The sequence below is a fragment of the Schistocerca cancellata genome, chromosome 5, assembly GCF_023864275.1.
Source record: "Schistocerca cancellata isolate TAMUIC-IGC-003103 chromosome 5, iqSchCanc2.1, whole genome shotgun sequence".
Classification (NCBI taxonomy): domain Eukaryota; kingdom Metazoa; phylum Arthropoda; class Insecta; order Orthoptera; family Acrididae; genus Schistocerca; species Schistocerca cancellata.
This window is the reverse complement of record NC_064630.1, coordinates 545,703,552-545,720,116: the sequence shown is the minus strand read 5'-3', so window position 1 is coordinate 545,720,116 and position 16,565 is coordinate 545,703,552. Positions and strand designations below refer to the sequence as shown.

At 43.0% G+C, this 16,565-nt stretch overlaps 1 protein-coding gene and 1 pseudogene across 1 annotated transcript in view; one reads left to right on the top strand and one right to left on the bottom strand.

Moving 5' to 3' along the window:
* Nucleotides 1–16,565, bottom strand: part of LOC126188670 (uncharacterized) — a 202,231-nt gene that overhangs the window by 104,886 nt on the left and 80,780 nt on the right. The gene's annotated exons all lie outside the window — the stretch shown is intronic.
* Nucleotides 13,720–13,837, top strand: LOC126189343 (5S ribosomal RNA; annotated as a pseudogene).

The window sequence follows — 16,565 nt, the reverse complement described above, 5'->3', positions numbered from 1 at the left end:
ACAAAGTGGAAACAATCGTTCATTCTGTCATCCTGGATGTTTTTCATTGGACTTCGAGAGCTTCAGTAACGTGATGCCTTCCCTGAACGCTTATCACGCCTGATACCTAAGTGGCAGCTCTTTATAAGTCTCAGGGGCCATCCAGTGGTATCCGTTCTCATACTTCAGTGAGAGCCCTGAGGTTTCTTGGAGAGTCTGTGATGGAACAAGATGACTACTAACATCTCTGTCAAGCATGTATAATATATGCTCGATGGACATTGGTTGGGACTCACCGCTGGGCCTTCAATGACTTCAATGTATTGCCTTCGCAAGACATCCCTGGTGATGCCCACGACTTGGGCATTATCGTGCATGAGAAGGAATTCAGGGCCACCGCCGTATGCATCAGCACCACACGGTACGAAAGGATTTGCTCTATGTACTGCCTGGCGGTAAGATGATCATGGACAACGACAAGATCCATGCGGCTTTCAATACTGATGCCTCCCTACATCACCACAGAACATTGGCCGAATCTGTCACCTTCTTGGACAACATTTGGTAGGTATCTCTCGCCATGGGTCTTCACAAATGAACACGGCCATCACCTTGCGTCAGAGGAAATAAAGATTCGTCTTTGAATAACACTTTTTTCCAGAGACCTCATTACCAATTGACTTGGAGTCGACACAAGCGAATGCGAGTTATGAGATGTTGTCGTGTCAAGGGAGGTACTCGAAGATATATGGGTCGTAAGGACTTTCTCGTAACCTGTTCCTTATTGTTTGATCGGACACAGCGGTTCCAGTGGTCCTCCTGAGATCGTCTTGTGGTGCTCTAGCGATAGCTGTAGGACGCCGCAAAGCAGAGATGGCCAGATATCGGTCTTCACGTGCGGTTTTAATTCGTCGCTGACGTTATCCAACTCGCGTTGTGTACTGATCGGTCTCCTTGTGTGTCCACAATCTGCAAATGACAGATGGAGGGACACTGCCATCTGCCTCCAAACGACGGAAAGTCCATGCTTCTTGGATCAAATATACTCCCCTTGCAACTTGCACAGCATTAAGATGTCGCCTCGCTTTAGCTTCGTTGAATACACCTTCAGAAAATGACTGCTGCCGTCTGTGTACCTCACTAGAAAACACTGGGACACTGGTAGTTACTCCCTTCTTTCGGGTCACCTCATACTGTAATGTATAACATAGGCAATGGATGGCAAATGGTTGAAATTGTTACACTCACTAAAAACGAAGATCTGAGGCTATACAATAAGACCACAGATACCTCCTGTACCAAAATAGAGTTAACACACCGGGAAGTGATACACGGTTTCCCCTAATTCTTTTGAACAGTGTAGCTGTAGGAGAAGCTGGAATGGAAAGACGGAGGGCTGGAAGTAAATGTTGTAAATTGTACTGAAAGAGCCGGCAGCTGGATTTCACGGAAATATGATAAAAATCCGAAGATTATGGTAACAATTCCACGTGATTCGTATTCGAGATTAAAAATGTTCGCCACGGAGTAGTGATAAATATTTTCCAATTCTCAAGGTACTAACCGCGAAAATTACGAAGTGATGCAGTTAAGAAATGAATATCGTGAATGATTTCACAGTCGTTGACAAGCATATGGGTATGCTTGACAGATTATTCGCCGTCTACTCTATGGACCAACTGCATATTTCACAATGCCATATCAATTTATGCAATATGATATATCATGCATTGACACAGTGCCTCATGATCATAATTTCATTTTCACGGATTAAAAACGCAGCTTAGGAACAGATACATGAATATTTTAAAATAACTGCACTTGACCGAGAAAGGTCTCTGTTTCGAGTCTCGGCCTGTCGCCCAGTTTTAACCTCCAGGAACTTTCAACGTGGCTATGTAGCTGACGATATAAGACGATTTATTTTTATTTAGTAGTTGCAACTGACATCTATTAGCAAAGAGAGGCCAGTTCTATCTGTCTGCAGTTGTACATTTATTAGATATTTGCATATAAGGAATTAACGATTGTATCAATGAATCATATGAATTTTACCGTAGTTATGCTCTGCAACGTTAACATCACTTAATAAAATACAGCTAACATTTACCTGGTCTAACGAAAGTTATTCTAAGAAAGACGATAGATTTATTTGAGAAGATAAAGGGAGAAGATAGAAAACATGAGTTTCCAACGTGTAAACCGAGTAGGATAGAGTGAACCGTGCCGTGTCGAATCTTTGTCTCGTTTATTTGTCTGCTTCACTGGCATCTCAATCGGCGGTGTGATTGCATTGTAGTGCCTTCCGACTTATCGTTTCCATGGCGAGGTGAAAAACAAACCCTGTGCACTCGCCGGGGGTTAATAAGATCCGAGTTCTGGCTTACGACGCTGCGTGACGGAGGCCAGCTCTATGAGGAACAAGTCTTGCGCGCTGAGAGAGCCAGTGCGTGACTTGGAGGGATCGTCGCAGTTATTGATGTTTGGAATCGTCCCCGGTTGTGTTGGACTGCCGTAATTGCGGATTTGGCCGTCCGTCGTTGACTGAAATTTTAAATGTTTGGACTGGACAGTACTTCTTGTGCAACGGTCGGTATTATTTACCTGTCTGCTCACTCGGCTCCTGCCTTGCGTGGGTCTCTGAGATTAGTTACAGTTTAATTTCATGGAACAGTTATCATACGGCTTACTGATACCGCATGGTTGTATACTTTACTTTACGTGATTTTGGGAATTATGAAGTTTAATGGGCCTAGTTGTGGCCAAAAATTGAAAGATTAATTAGTATTCAGAGATAATTTTAAAATTTTTTGCATCTCAATTATTATTTAATAGAGATATGTGTTTTTTTTAAAGGAAATTTTGTGATTTTAGAGGCCATTGTTAATATGTGTTTGAATTGTTTTAGATCCTATTGAGCACGCTTAATACTTTAATATATTTGTTGGTGACTAAAAGGTTATGCTAAATACCATCAATTATAGAGGTAAGGCTTATCCATCCTTGAAGACACTGATTGCATTAATGACCCTTTGCCGGATCTGTATTGATAAGGCTTTACATTTAAAATATGTTTTATGGGGCCGGCCGTGGTAACCGAGCGGTTCTAGGGCGTTTCAGTGCGGATCCGCGTGACTGCTACGGTCGTAGGTTCGAATCCTGCCTTGGGCATGGATGTGTGTGATGTCCTTAGGTTAGCTAGGTTTAAGTAGTTCTGAGTTCTAGGGGACTGATGACCTCAGATTTTAAGTCCCATAGTGCTCAGAGCCATTTTTTTATGTTTTATGGACTTTAATTTGATCGCTTCGTTTCGTCTGGTTCGAGTTAGCTTTGATCTCTGAGATACAATGGCGAGTGGTGTAGTAATATTTTTTGTTTTAAACTTCTTGTTATGATAAAACGTGTAAAGGCATTTCCAAATTCGTAGCTGGCGGAATGATTTTTGTAGCTTCTTAGCATTACGTTCTGAAGTCTCCTTTTCGCGAGTAGCTTTGGAAAAGATTTGAGTTACCTTGGCTTCATTTATTTGTGTTTAGGCTATGGTATTCTTGTCGACAGCTTTTGCTAATTGCATTCCTGAAGCTCGGGCCTTCGTGTGATTATAGCGAGCAGCAGGCCTGTCGGCGTGACAGCGCGGTGTCTGCGGTGTCAGCTGGTATCTGGGGCGGCGTCGCGTCGTGGTGCGCAAGTTTGTTTATGTCAGCTGTCTGCAGATTAAGTTGAGTTTCAGCAACCTTTCTCTTTCACGCCCAAAGGTTATTGTTTTAACAGCTGCCTGTATATGTAGACCTCATGCTTTCATTTTATTATCAGCAATAAATTCTGTCAGTTATACTTATTTCACTTTGCTAGTGAGCCTTATTATATAAATTGGCAATGACTTGTATACAAGCTTTTCCTTAATCTGAAGGTTATTTTTAAGGTCCTGAGTTTTAGTAATTAATATTTGAACAAAACGTACTTTGTTTCATGTAAATATTTTTATTTTTCAAGAAAATTTGTTTATTGTTCCACTTGTCCAGATTTAGATCGTTTAAGGCTATTGGGGTCTACTTACCATAATGCCAAGATTGTCTGTTCATGACTTGGGGAATTTTTTTACAGAAATCTTTTATTTAACTGTCATTAAATATTAACTGTAAAGTTAGAGCCTTAAGGGCTGAGATAGTTTGGTATTTTTTTTAAATTATCAAAAAACTTTTATCAGATTCCATTGTAGTGCCACTAATTTTAATTATTGGTTAATCTTAAGTAGTGAATTTCAGAGCATATTTGAACTGGCACATATTGTTCATGCTCTTAGTTAAGCTATTATGTTTATTAAAAATATATATGAATTTGTAAATCACAAATGATGACAGTTGTGGGCCTGCCCATCCACGTCTTGTTTTCCCAACCCGACCTGTGTTCAGGGATATCACAGAGGTCTTGGAAAACCTTCAAGCCCTGCACTGCTGCTCGGCTGTTGCTTTTAGTACACTGTCCTATAGCTAGATCTGACGGTGTAATACTACTGGGCTGTTGCTGAAACTATAACGCAATACTCTAAAATCTAATGTATTTCTGCGTCTATCAAAACCAAATTTATATTGTCAGTGTTATCAATATGCGTGTGCGTAACTGTGTCTGTGGTTTCATCAGATTGGCCGTCTTCGTCATTCAGTTTTCACCCTTTTGTTTGGTTGTCTGTAAGGCCTCATCTCCCTATACTTCATAAAAAGAATGCGTTCGTCAGATTATTTAAATGTACCCACTGCACTAGGGCCCTGAATTTCCCACGCCCGGGTTCCCGGGTTCGATTCCCGGCGGGGTCAGGGATTTTCTCTGCCTCGTGATGGCTGGGTGTTGTGTGCTGTCCTTAGGTTAGTTAGGTTTAAGTAGTTCTAAGTTCTAGGGGACTTATGACCACAGCAGTTGAGTCCCATAGTGCTCAGAGCCAGGTCCCTGAATGTGTTGCATACGTTGACTTGCGTTTGTGCGGGATGTCTCATGTGTCGAAATAGTCTTCCATGTGGTACTGTGAGTTCATTATTGCATTTGGTTGAGATTTATGCGTGTTAAATGTGTTGGATAAGAATAATACCTGATGAAGAAACGGGCCACGCCGCATCTGAGATTCACATGTCCCATCTCTAACCGGTCCTTAATGTCAAAGAAGAGTGCGTTTATGCTGTATATTCCTTCCTCTTATGGCCAATACCTTGCCCATTTTTAGCGTTCCGAACCCCATTCTGTGAAAACATAGCTTCTATAAGCTAACTTTGTTATCCGTTTGTCTATCTCTCTCCTCAACTGTTAAAAACCCATTTTCTCAGGAATGGGTACACTTATCACGTTGAAATATATGTCACTTACTGAGGCCTATGGTCCCTTTGCGGTGTGAAACATTGAAGCTTCTAAGTCAATGCAATCAAAAGATACGACCATTTATGTCACATATTTTAATACTCACAAAGACACTCATCAAAATCTATAGGGTACCTCGCGTTGGCTTAGAATTAAGAAATTTGGTAAAAAGGAAGGTTTCACAGAACAACCAAAGGAAAAATTCCGAAAATTGTTAATTTGTAATTATGTCACACGAAGAAAATATTTCTTTTGTCATTTGTTATGCGGAATCGAACTTGAAATTAAAACAATCAATAGTTCCCCATTCACATACAACTTGAAACACCACATCTACGTGCAGTAATCTCTCCTGGATATCTGATGATGGATAAATTCCGAAATACTTCATATGCGTAATAAACTCAATCCTTGCCTGGTGTTTGACTTTCCCACTGCGACCCACTCAACCTGAATGGAGAACTACTAATTATTATAATAATGGTCACCTGCCTCCTGCATGACTCTTTCACATTTATACTATTGAAATTAAAACATTTTTGAATATCTTGGAAGCCCTAAGATCCTTATCTTGCCTGTATCAGTGCTCACAAAATGATAGATTTCCAAAATGGTAGATTTCCAAATGGATGAAGTGTCTATATACATAATTAACTTTTTGCGGAACCTTCAGTGCGCAGGTGCTACTCGGACCTGACCAATTTTTCTCTTATACAGTAGGTTGGAGCCCTGTATTTAACAGTGAAATCTAGAATCCCAGTACAACGCAAAAGCGACTCCACTCATGTAGCCCCTGCCAGCCCCACAAAAATTTCCGTTTGTATGCTCCTCACCGCAATGATTATGGTTGAGAGGATTAATCGGTGTGCTTTCTGTCAAGCTCGTACTCAAAAATTGAGCAACACTGTATTCGCATTGAGGCTAGAGGCAAGATGCATTCTGTCGAGTTTATTGGTGCAAGTTTGTGAGAGAGTCTATCGACACAATCAGCTGCCATTCGTTTGTGCTAGTTAAAAGGCAGTCGGTCATCCATATTCATACCGAAATATCTAGTTATGATTATCGTTGTGATGTATCGGCTCTACCGGCCGGGGTGGCCAAGCGGTTCTAGGCGCTACAGTCTGGAACCGCGCGACCGCTACGGTCGCAGGTTCGATTCCTGCCTCGGGCATGGATGTGTGTGATGTCCTTAGGTTAGTTAGGTTTAAGTAGTTCTAAGTTCTAGGTGACTGATGACCTTAGACGTTAAGTCCCATAGTGCTCAGAGCCATTTGAACCATTTTTTTGTATCGGCTCTCTATTTAGCATTTCGGTGTCTTCGTAATTTACCTTTCACTAGGTTGTAGAGGGTATCAGTAGCTGCTGTTATTTGCTTATTATGTTTGCACCACAAGCCGTGCGGAGTGTGTTGCAAGCCAGACTGTGAGCACACATCGCCAGTACAGGACGCGTGACTTTGCAGGACAGGTGGAGAGCGGGACGGGCTGGTGACCTCATGATTGGCCGTTCTACTGCTCTGTCATCGCGCGTTTTGGCGGTCCTTCTCGTGTACAATCCATAATCCTTCTTCTTCTTCTTCGCCGGCCGCTCTGGCCGAGCCGTTCTAGGCTCTTCAGTCCGGAACCACGCTGTTGCTCCGGTCGCAGTTTCGAACTCTGCCTAGGAGCATGGATGTAAGTGAAGTCCTTAGGTTAATTAGGTTTAAGTAGGTCTCTAAGCCTAGGGGACTGATGACCTCAGATGTTAAGTCCCATAGCGCTTAGAGCCATATGAACCATTTTATTTTTCTTTTCATCTTCTTCTGCTGGCTGGAGTTCCCCCGTTTGTCGACCTCATTCTGTGGATGTAGTGGACTAAGTGCTGTCTCATTTATTGGGTGGACGTCTACATCTACATCCATACTCCGCAAACCACCTGACGGTGTGTGCGGAGGGTACCTTGAGTACCTCTATCGGTTCTCCCTTCTATTCCAGTCCCGTATTGTTCGTGGAAAGAAGGATTGTCGGTATGCTTCTGTGTAGGCTCTAATGTCTCTGATTTTATCCTCATGGTCTCTTCGCGAGATATACGTAGGAGGGAGCAATATACTGCTTGACTCCTAGGTGAAGGTATGTTCTCGAAACTTCAACAAAAGCCCGTACCGAGCTACTGAGCGTCTCTCCTGCAGAGTCTTCCACTGCAGTTTATCTATTATCTCCGTAACGCTTTCGCGATTACTAAATGATCCTGTAACGAAGCGCGCTGCTCTCCGTTGGATCTTCTCTATGTCTTGTATCAACCCTATCTGGTACGGATCCCACACTGCTGAGCAATATTCAATCAGTGGGCGAACAAGCGTATTGTAACCTACTTCCTTTGTTTTCGGATTGCATTTCCTTAGGATTCTTCCAATGAATCTCAGTCTGGCATCTGCTTTACCGACGATCAACACTATATGATCATTCCATTTTAAATCTCTCCTAATGCGTACTCCCAGATAATTTATTGAAGTAACTGCTTCCAGTTGCTGACCTGCTATATTGTAGCTAAATGATAAGGGATCTATCTTTCTATTTATTCGCAGCACATTACACTTGTCTACATTGAGATTCAATTGGCATTCCCTGCACCATGCGTCAATTCGCTGCAGATCCTCCTGCATTTCAGTACAATTTTCCAATGTTACAACCTCTCGATATACCACAGCATCATCCGCAAAAAGCCTCAGTGAACTTCCGATGTTATCCCCAAGGTCATTTATGTATAATGTGAATAGCAACGATCCTACGACACTCCCCTGCGGCACACCTGAAATCACACTTACTTCGGAAGACTTCTCTCCATTCAGAATGACATGCTGCGTTCTGTTATCTAGGAACTCTTCAACCCAATCACACAATTGGTCTGATAGTCCATATGCTCTTACTTTGTTCATTAAACGACTATGAGGATCTGTATCGAACGCCCTGCGGAAGTCAAGAAACACGGCATCTACCTGTGAACCCGTGTCTATGGCCCTCTGAGTCTCGTGGACGAATAGCACGAGCTGGGTTTCACACGACCGTCTTTTTCGAAACCCATGCTGATTCCTACAGAGTAGATTTCTAGTCTCCAGAAAAGTCAATATACTCGAACATAATACGTGTTCCAAAATTCTACAACTGATTGACGTTAGAGATATAGGTCTATAGTTCTGCACATCTGTTCGACGTCCCTTCTTGAAAACGGGGATGACCTGTTTTCCAATCCTTTGGAACGCTACGCTCTTCTAGAGACCTACGGTACATCGCTGCAAGAAGGGGGGCAAGTTTCTTCGCGTACTCTGTGTAAAATCGAACTGGTATCCCATCAGGTCCAGCGGCCTTTCCTACCATTTTGTCATCTGTGCGACAATCTAGAGAAGGAACTATAGTGCAGTCTTCCTCTGTGAAACAGCTTTGGAAAAAGACATTTAGCATTTCGGGCTTTAGTCTGTCATCCTCTGTTTCAGTACCATTTTGGTCACAGAGTGTCTGGACATTTTGTTTTGGTCCACCTACCGCTTTGACATAAGACCAAAATTTCTTAGGATTTCCTGCCAAGTCAGTCCATAGAACTTTACTTACGGATTCATTGAACGCCTCTCGCATAGCCCTCCTCACACTACATTTCGCTTCGCGTAATTTTTGTTTGTCTGCAAGGCTTTGGCTATGTTTATGTTTGCTGTGAAGTTCCCTTTGCTTCCGCAGCAGTTTTCTAACTCGGATGTTGTACCACGGTGGCTCTATTCCATCTCATACGATCTTACTTGGCACATACTCATCTAACGCATATTGTACGATGGTTTTGAACTTTGTCCACTGATCCTCAACAATATCTGCACTTGAGACAAAACTTTTGTGTTGAGCCGTCAGGTACTCTGTAATCTGTTTTTTGTCACTTTTGCTAAACAGAAAAATCTTCCAACCTTTTCCAATATTTCTATTTACGGCTGAAATCATCGATGCAGTAACCGCTTTATGATCGCTGATTCCCTGTTCTGCGTTAACTGTTTCAAATATTTCGGGTGTGTTTGTCACCAGAAGGTCTAATATGTTATCGCCACGAGTCGGTTCTCTGTTTAACTGCTCAAGGTAGTTTTCAGATAAAGCACTTTTAAAAATTTCACTGGATTCATTGTCCTTGCCACCCGTTCTGAACGTTTGAGTCTCCCAGTCTATATCCGGCAAATTAAGGTCTCCACCCAGAACTATAACATGGTGGGGAAATCTACTCGACTGGACGTCCGTATAATCGTCTCCTTTGCGGTCGTCCTTACATACAAATTGTAACTAGTCTTGTGAAATCCATCCTTTCCACATGATCCTGCCAATTTCGTTTCCTTCATCCATTTATTTATATCTTGTGTTCCTCATTGTTTTCTTACCGATATGTTTGTTTTGGCTCTGAGCGCTATAGAACAACTTAGGTCATCAGTCCCCTAGACTTGGAACTACTTAAACCTAACTAACCAAAGGACATCACACACATCCATGCCCGAGGCAGGAATCGAACCTGCGACAATAGCAGCAGCGCGGTTCCGGACTGAAGAGCCTAGAACCGCTCGGCCACAGCGGCCGGCTATGTTTGTTTTCTTGTGCGACGTGGTTACTCGTTGGATCTTAGTATCTCCGTTTTCACTTCCGGTAACTTCTGTTTTATGTTTTTCGTTTCCGCTCTAGTTTCTGCTGCACACGTCATAAAAGGACGCGCCATTGTTTAGTATATTTTTATTTTGCCGTAGATTTGTTTCTCCACATAGTATTCTGCAGGAATGGGGCTACCCATACAGCATTTTTCATTTGGTTTTTCACTTCCATTGTTAATTCTTTATAGTTGGAGATAACAATCCCTAGATAATTAAACCTCATCCATTCACTTCCATTGTTAAGTCATTATAGTTGGAGATAAGTCTCTAGATAACTGAAGCTCATCACATGTTCTGTTGGCACACTATCTACTTCTGCCGGCTGGAGTGGCCGTGCGGTTCTAGGCGCTACATTCTGGAACCGAGCAACCGCTCCGGTCGCAGGTTCAAATCCTGCCTCGGGCATGGATGTGTGTGATGTCCTTAGGTTAGTTAGGTTTAAGTAGTTCTAAGCTCTAGGCGACTGATGACCTCGGAAGTTAAGTCACATAGTACTCAGAGCCATTTTTGATCTACTTCTAATTTACATCTTACAGGTGTTTTTATATTTCCATGATGCACTGCTTACCTGTTTTATTAAATTGTTGAAGTAACCTTGGTAAACGATCTTTCTTATTCGCTATCAGTACAGCATGATCAGCGTAACGTATAATGTTTATGTATTTATTTCCAATTTTGTATCCCGGTTTCTTTCAAACGGCATCAGTGGTGTGGCCCGTTATTAGGTTGAACAGCAGGTGGCTTAATGAGTCTCCTTGTCTAACTCCTTTATCAGTTATAGTTCAATCTGTGAATCCTTCATGTTTTAATCCATGTTTTATTACCTGCGTATATGTCTTCTGTGATTTCCACTAAGCTCTTTGGCGCTCTCTTGTCGTATAAGGTTTGAATAATATCCTTCTTTCTAATCCTATGAGACTAAGGCTTTCAACAAGTCAACGACACTTAGGTAGGCTAGGTTACTAAACTCAGAATTTCTCCAGGATCTGTTTCAGAGCGAAAATACCATCTATAGTGCTCCTGTTGTTTATGAATCAGCCGAGCTGGTAGCTACGTGGTCTCGGGCGCCTTGTCACGGTTCGCGCGGCTACCCCCCGTCGGAGGTTCGAGTCCTCCCTCGGGCAAGGGTGTGTGTGTGTTGTCCTTAGCATAAGCTATATTAAGTAGCGTGTAAGCCTAGCGATCGATGACCTCAGCAGTTTGGTCCCATAGGAACTTACCACAAAATTTCATGAATCCTTACTATTCTTCTGCTATTTGGGTTCTGTTCTGCATTCTGTCTCAAAATACTGATGTTAACAGTTTTAAGGTGGAAACCAGCAGGGCAATTCACCGGCAATTATTTAATATTTGTTTCTCCTTTTCATATACTGAAGTTGGAATACTTTTTTCATTATCTTCTTTAATTTTTATTGTAGTGCATATAACCACGAATAAGAAGTCTATTTGGTTCAGTGCTTTACTGTCTAGTATCATTTTCCAATTTGTAACTTCCTTACAGTAATTTAAAATAATTTTCTCACAGAATTTTGCTTATATTCTGTATCTGAATTTGTTCACTAAGGTCCTTGTTCTTCTTCTGGACATCCATCAAACTGTCCTTTGTGTTCCATATAGATCTCGTTTCTACGATAGCCAACAGCTATGGAAAAAAACTGCATACAGAATGTCAATTTACGTCTATAATTGTCGTCAAGAATTAAACATTGTGTACTCAGTAAGAGTAAGAGAGCGAAAGGATCCAGCAACATACAGGCATGTGTATAAATCGCCTTTAAAAGGGGGAGCACCATAAAATACTGCTGTGTTCCCCTCCTTGTCGTATGAGGTCGGAGGAACGTTCACCACCCTTATACACGTGATCCACAGAGATAAAGAAACGAAAGAGAAATCGCTACATGACATAATTACATTCGTCTTCATTTTATCATATTCAGAGGGACATGGCTGGTCCTGAACTCTACCTAGAAGCCGAAAAGAATATCTACAAAAAGAGTGTTTTGTCATTCCAAAGTGGAGAACATTCTTCCGCCTTACAGTAATGAGAACCACTGCTCAGTAGTGGAAAGGCAACTGGACAGGGTGAAATACTTGTCAAGGTTTAACGTTCATTGGACATCGAGGTCATTTGAGGCGCAGCGCAAGCTCGGACTGTTTCAAAGGTGGGGAAAGAAATGTGTCGTGTCCTTTGAAACCATCCCGGCATTTGCCTGGAGCAATAAGGTAAATCACGGAAAACCTAAACCTGGTTAGCAGAAGGCGGATTTGACACGTCGTCCTTCGAATGAGAGTCCATTGTGGTAGCCATTGCACCACCTCGCTCAGTACAAGATAACTGTGAGGTTCTACAGATATTATGGGAAAGAACTTGATCCCATTTTAGCTGCAGGATCGTAGATCACTAGAGCAACGAAGGGTACCTAGCGATTGGGTGCAGGTCTTTACCGTTTTAAAGAAGGGTCTTAGGGCAGAAGAGCATAATTACAGGTCCCTGTCGCTGACATCAGTTTGTTGTAGACTTATGGAAAATATTTTATGCTCCCTCATTATGATGAAAATCTCCTCTGTGAAAACCAACATAGATTCCGCAAACAGAGATCTTCTGAAATCCATCTTCCTTTGTTCGTCCACGAGTTCTAGAGCGCCGCAAAATCGCTCATGTTGATGAAATGTTTCTTACCTTCCGGAAGGTTATTAGCTACAGTTCTGCACAGTCGTTTACTAAGCAATGACGGTCTTATCGAATATCGGACCAGATTTGTGACTGGATGCAGGATTTCCTTGCAGGTAGAACTCAACGCATCGTTTTCTTAACAGAAGAAAATCAACAAATGTAAATAATTTCAGAGTGTGATGGGGCCGTTAATATCATATATTAATGATCTAGTGGTTAACGCTGGAGGCTCTATGGGGCTATTCACGAACGATGCTTGTTGCCTATAGACAGGCTGCAATGCCCGAAGTCTGTAGGAAAATGTAGCAAGACCTGCACAGTATCGACGACTCGTACAGGAACTGGCAAATTGTCCCTGAATGTAAATAAATATATCGTACTGCACACAAGTAGGCGAACAGTTCCACTACTGTTCTGTTACACTAATGGTAACAAATCACTGGAAACTGTAACTACCATAAATTACCTAACGGTAACCAACCGGAGCAACTTAAACTGGAATGAGCGCATAAAACAAACACTAAGATACGCAGATGCCGTACTAAGAATCTCAAGGAAATGTAATTCATCCGTTCTTGTGCATTGTTCATCAGTCTGGAATACTTACCATCTAGGATTAATAGAAGCGGTAGACAAGATCCAATGAAGAGTGCAGCGCCTCGACACATGATTCACACAAGACAGTTATAGAGATGTGCAACAAAGATCCATCCAGGTATCCAGAGATAGATGCTGCAAGAGGAGCGTTGAGCAACACAATGTTTAGTGTTGAAATTTTGACGGTGTACGTTCTAAGAAGAGTAGGGCAACGTGTTACTTCCTCTAACATACTTACACGACTAGCAAAAAGATCACGACGAGAAAATCAGAAATTAAGGTAGCTACGAAGTATACACGCAGATGCAGATGTGGATAGGTGCTCAGGGTGCATACTGAGGTGGCGACCGCATGGTGAATAGGGACCTAGTGTTGAGCCGACATCACTCAGGTATTTATCCGAGTCCTGCGTAGCCCATGGTGATCGTGGTAGGGTACTTGTGTTGGCTGGATATCTCTTCCCTTGTTAGATGAGTTAGCCAACGGCCTTGCCGCAGTGGTAACACCGGTCCCCGTCAGATCACCGAAGTTAAGCGATGTCGGGCAGGGCTAGCACTTGGATGGGTGACCATCCGGTCCGCCGAGCGCCGTTGGCAAGCGGGATGCACTCAGCCCTTGTGAGGCAAACTGAGGAGCTACTTGATTGAGAAGTAGCGGCTCCGGTCTCGGTAACTGACATACGGCCGGGAGAGCGGTGTTGTGACCACATGGCCCTCCATATCCGCATCCAGTGACGCCTGTGGGCTCAGGATGACACGGCTGCCAGTCGGTACTTTTCGGCCTTCGTGGCCTGTGCAGGAGGAGTTAGAGTTTTGTTAGATGAGTTGCCACAAACGGCCGTTACGCGCTACTCTACAAAACATCTCTCGTTCTATGTTAGCCAGTTTTCATGCGTGTGGAATAGGATAGTTCAAATAATTTCCTAATTAAACTCCCTGAGAAGCGCCTGACCCCGAGGTCCCACAGTTCGCTGACATGTTCCCACTGCCCGACTGTTCAAAGTAGTTCCCCAGCGTTCACCGCGTAGATACAACTTCGTCGGTGAATAGAACCTCAGTCAGAGTAGCAACATCCTTGACTAGTGAAAAAATTCTAAAAGGATCGACAATCTCGCTCTGAGCCGGAAGACAACGTCAAGTGGTCATTAATCTTCTGCACATGATACGATTTTGTAGTAAATGTTTACAGATTCCAAGATCCGACCACTCAATCAAGATTATAGTTCTAAAATTCGGAACTTATAAAACTCGCACTTTAGTTAGAAGAGAAATCCAACTGAATTCTGCTTTAATAATGATTAAAAAAAAAGAAATCCAATAAAATTCATCTCTTTCAGCTAGCTGTGAGATCGACCATCCGAGACTAGGTACCCATACCGGTCAAATATTCGAAAATTGGAACCATTGTTAAAAGTACGTGCCGCGAATTCAAACGTTGTTGATTTCATAATCTACGGATCTCGATTTCCACCCAAAGAATCCATGGAAATTATCGCCACATTCTGAGCTCTAATGGACGCCTAGAACACGTCATCTCCGAGCAGGTTCACGACTGACTTTCAGAATTTTGAGTCCGAAGGAGTCTCGAATATTTTGAACATAGCTGTGGCTGTGTGAATAGCTTTAACCCAGATGTGGCACACTGGCTTTTGAAGTAAATCATAATTTCTTGGATGTATTCCAATCTCTGTCTTCCCCTACAGTTTTTGTTATCTACAGCTCTCTCAAGTTCCATAGAAGTTTTTTCTTGATATCTTAACACAAGTTGTACCGTGCTGGCCGATGTTTTCCACGTGCTTCTTTCCTCGGCGATTCTGCGGAGAACCTCCTTATTTCGTATCTTACCAGTCCACATCTTGTTGTAGCATCACATGTCAAACGCTTCGATTCTCTTCTTTTTCTTTTCCCGTAGTCGATGATTCAATTCCACACAATGGTATGCTTCAAAAGTACATTACCGAGACAGGTGACGCAGTGGTTACCACACTGCATTCGGGAGGACGACGGTTCAAACCCGCGTCCGGCCATTCTGATTTAGGTTTTCCATGATTTCCCTAAATCACTTCAGGCAAATGACGGGATGGTTCCTTTGAAAGGGAACGGCCGATTTGCTTCCCCATCCTTCCATAATCCGATGGGACCAATAACCAACCAACCAAACGTACATTCTCAGAAATTTCTTCCTCACATTATATTCTATATTTGATACTAGTAGACTTCTTTCATCCAGGAATGTCCTATTCGCTCTACAAATATACTCTACAGCTTCAGAAACGATACCTTACAATACTTAATGCCTTGAAGGCCCAACGGTACTGCTCGAACACCGTATCATCCTCAGTCCATAGTCGTCACACGGTGCGGAATTGGAGGGCATGTGGTCAGCACATCGCACTCCCGACGGTTATCAGTATACGATACGGAGCCGCTATTTCTCAGTCAAGTAGCTCCTCAATTTGCCTCAACAGCGCTGAGGGCACCCCGATTGCCAACAGCGCTCGGCGGACCAGACAGTGACCTATCCAAGTGCTAGCCAAGACCGACAGCACTTAACTTCGATGAATGAATGAGCGTATGGCATTGGTGGCCGGGAGACCCCTCGCGGGGTGGTTCGGCCGCCGCTCCACAAGTTCTTTAACGCCACTACGGCGACTTGCGAGAGATTGAGGATGAAATGATGATGAAAGACACACAACACCCAGTCATCTCGAGGCAGAGAAAATCCCTGACCCCGCCGGGAATCGAACCCGGGACCCCGTGCGCGGGAAGCGAGAACGCTACCGCAAGACCAGGAGCCGCGGACACTAACTTCGGTGATCCGAGGGAACCGCTGTTACCACTGCGGCGAGGCCGTTGGCTACTTTACAGTTCGATTTTATACATAATGAGGCCAACGTCAGTGCTCCATTGACATCATGAATAAAAAAAAAATCTTTCTGTAGTAGCTCCAGAACGTATCTAATGAAACTGCTGCTAATTAATAGCTTATTGGGGTAAGAACAGGTTAACCTTTGTCAAGAGATATTATAAAAGGACAGTTTCTATTGTGCGTCAAACAATTCAGCAGCAGTGCCATCCGTTGCATTTTGCTCTTGAAGATCTAGAGGACAAACTTCTCGCACCCAACTAAATATAACAGCTCAGCCATGACTTTTATGTAGTAATAACAATCTTCTGAAAACTATCTGCCTGAATAGACGTGCACATTAAAGCGCCGCTTCACGGACGTGGAGGTCTGCTGGCTCCGAACTGAATGCGCCCAGCGGATTAACGGCGACAATCGGTGTCCCGGCCAACCTGGATGTGGCTTTTAGGCGGTTTCCCA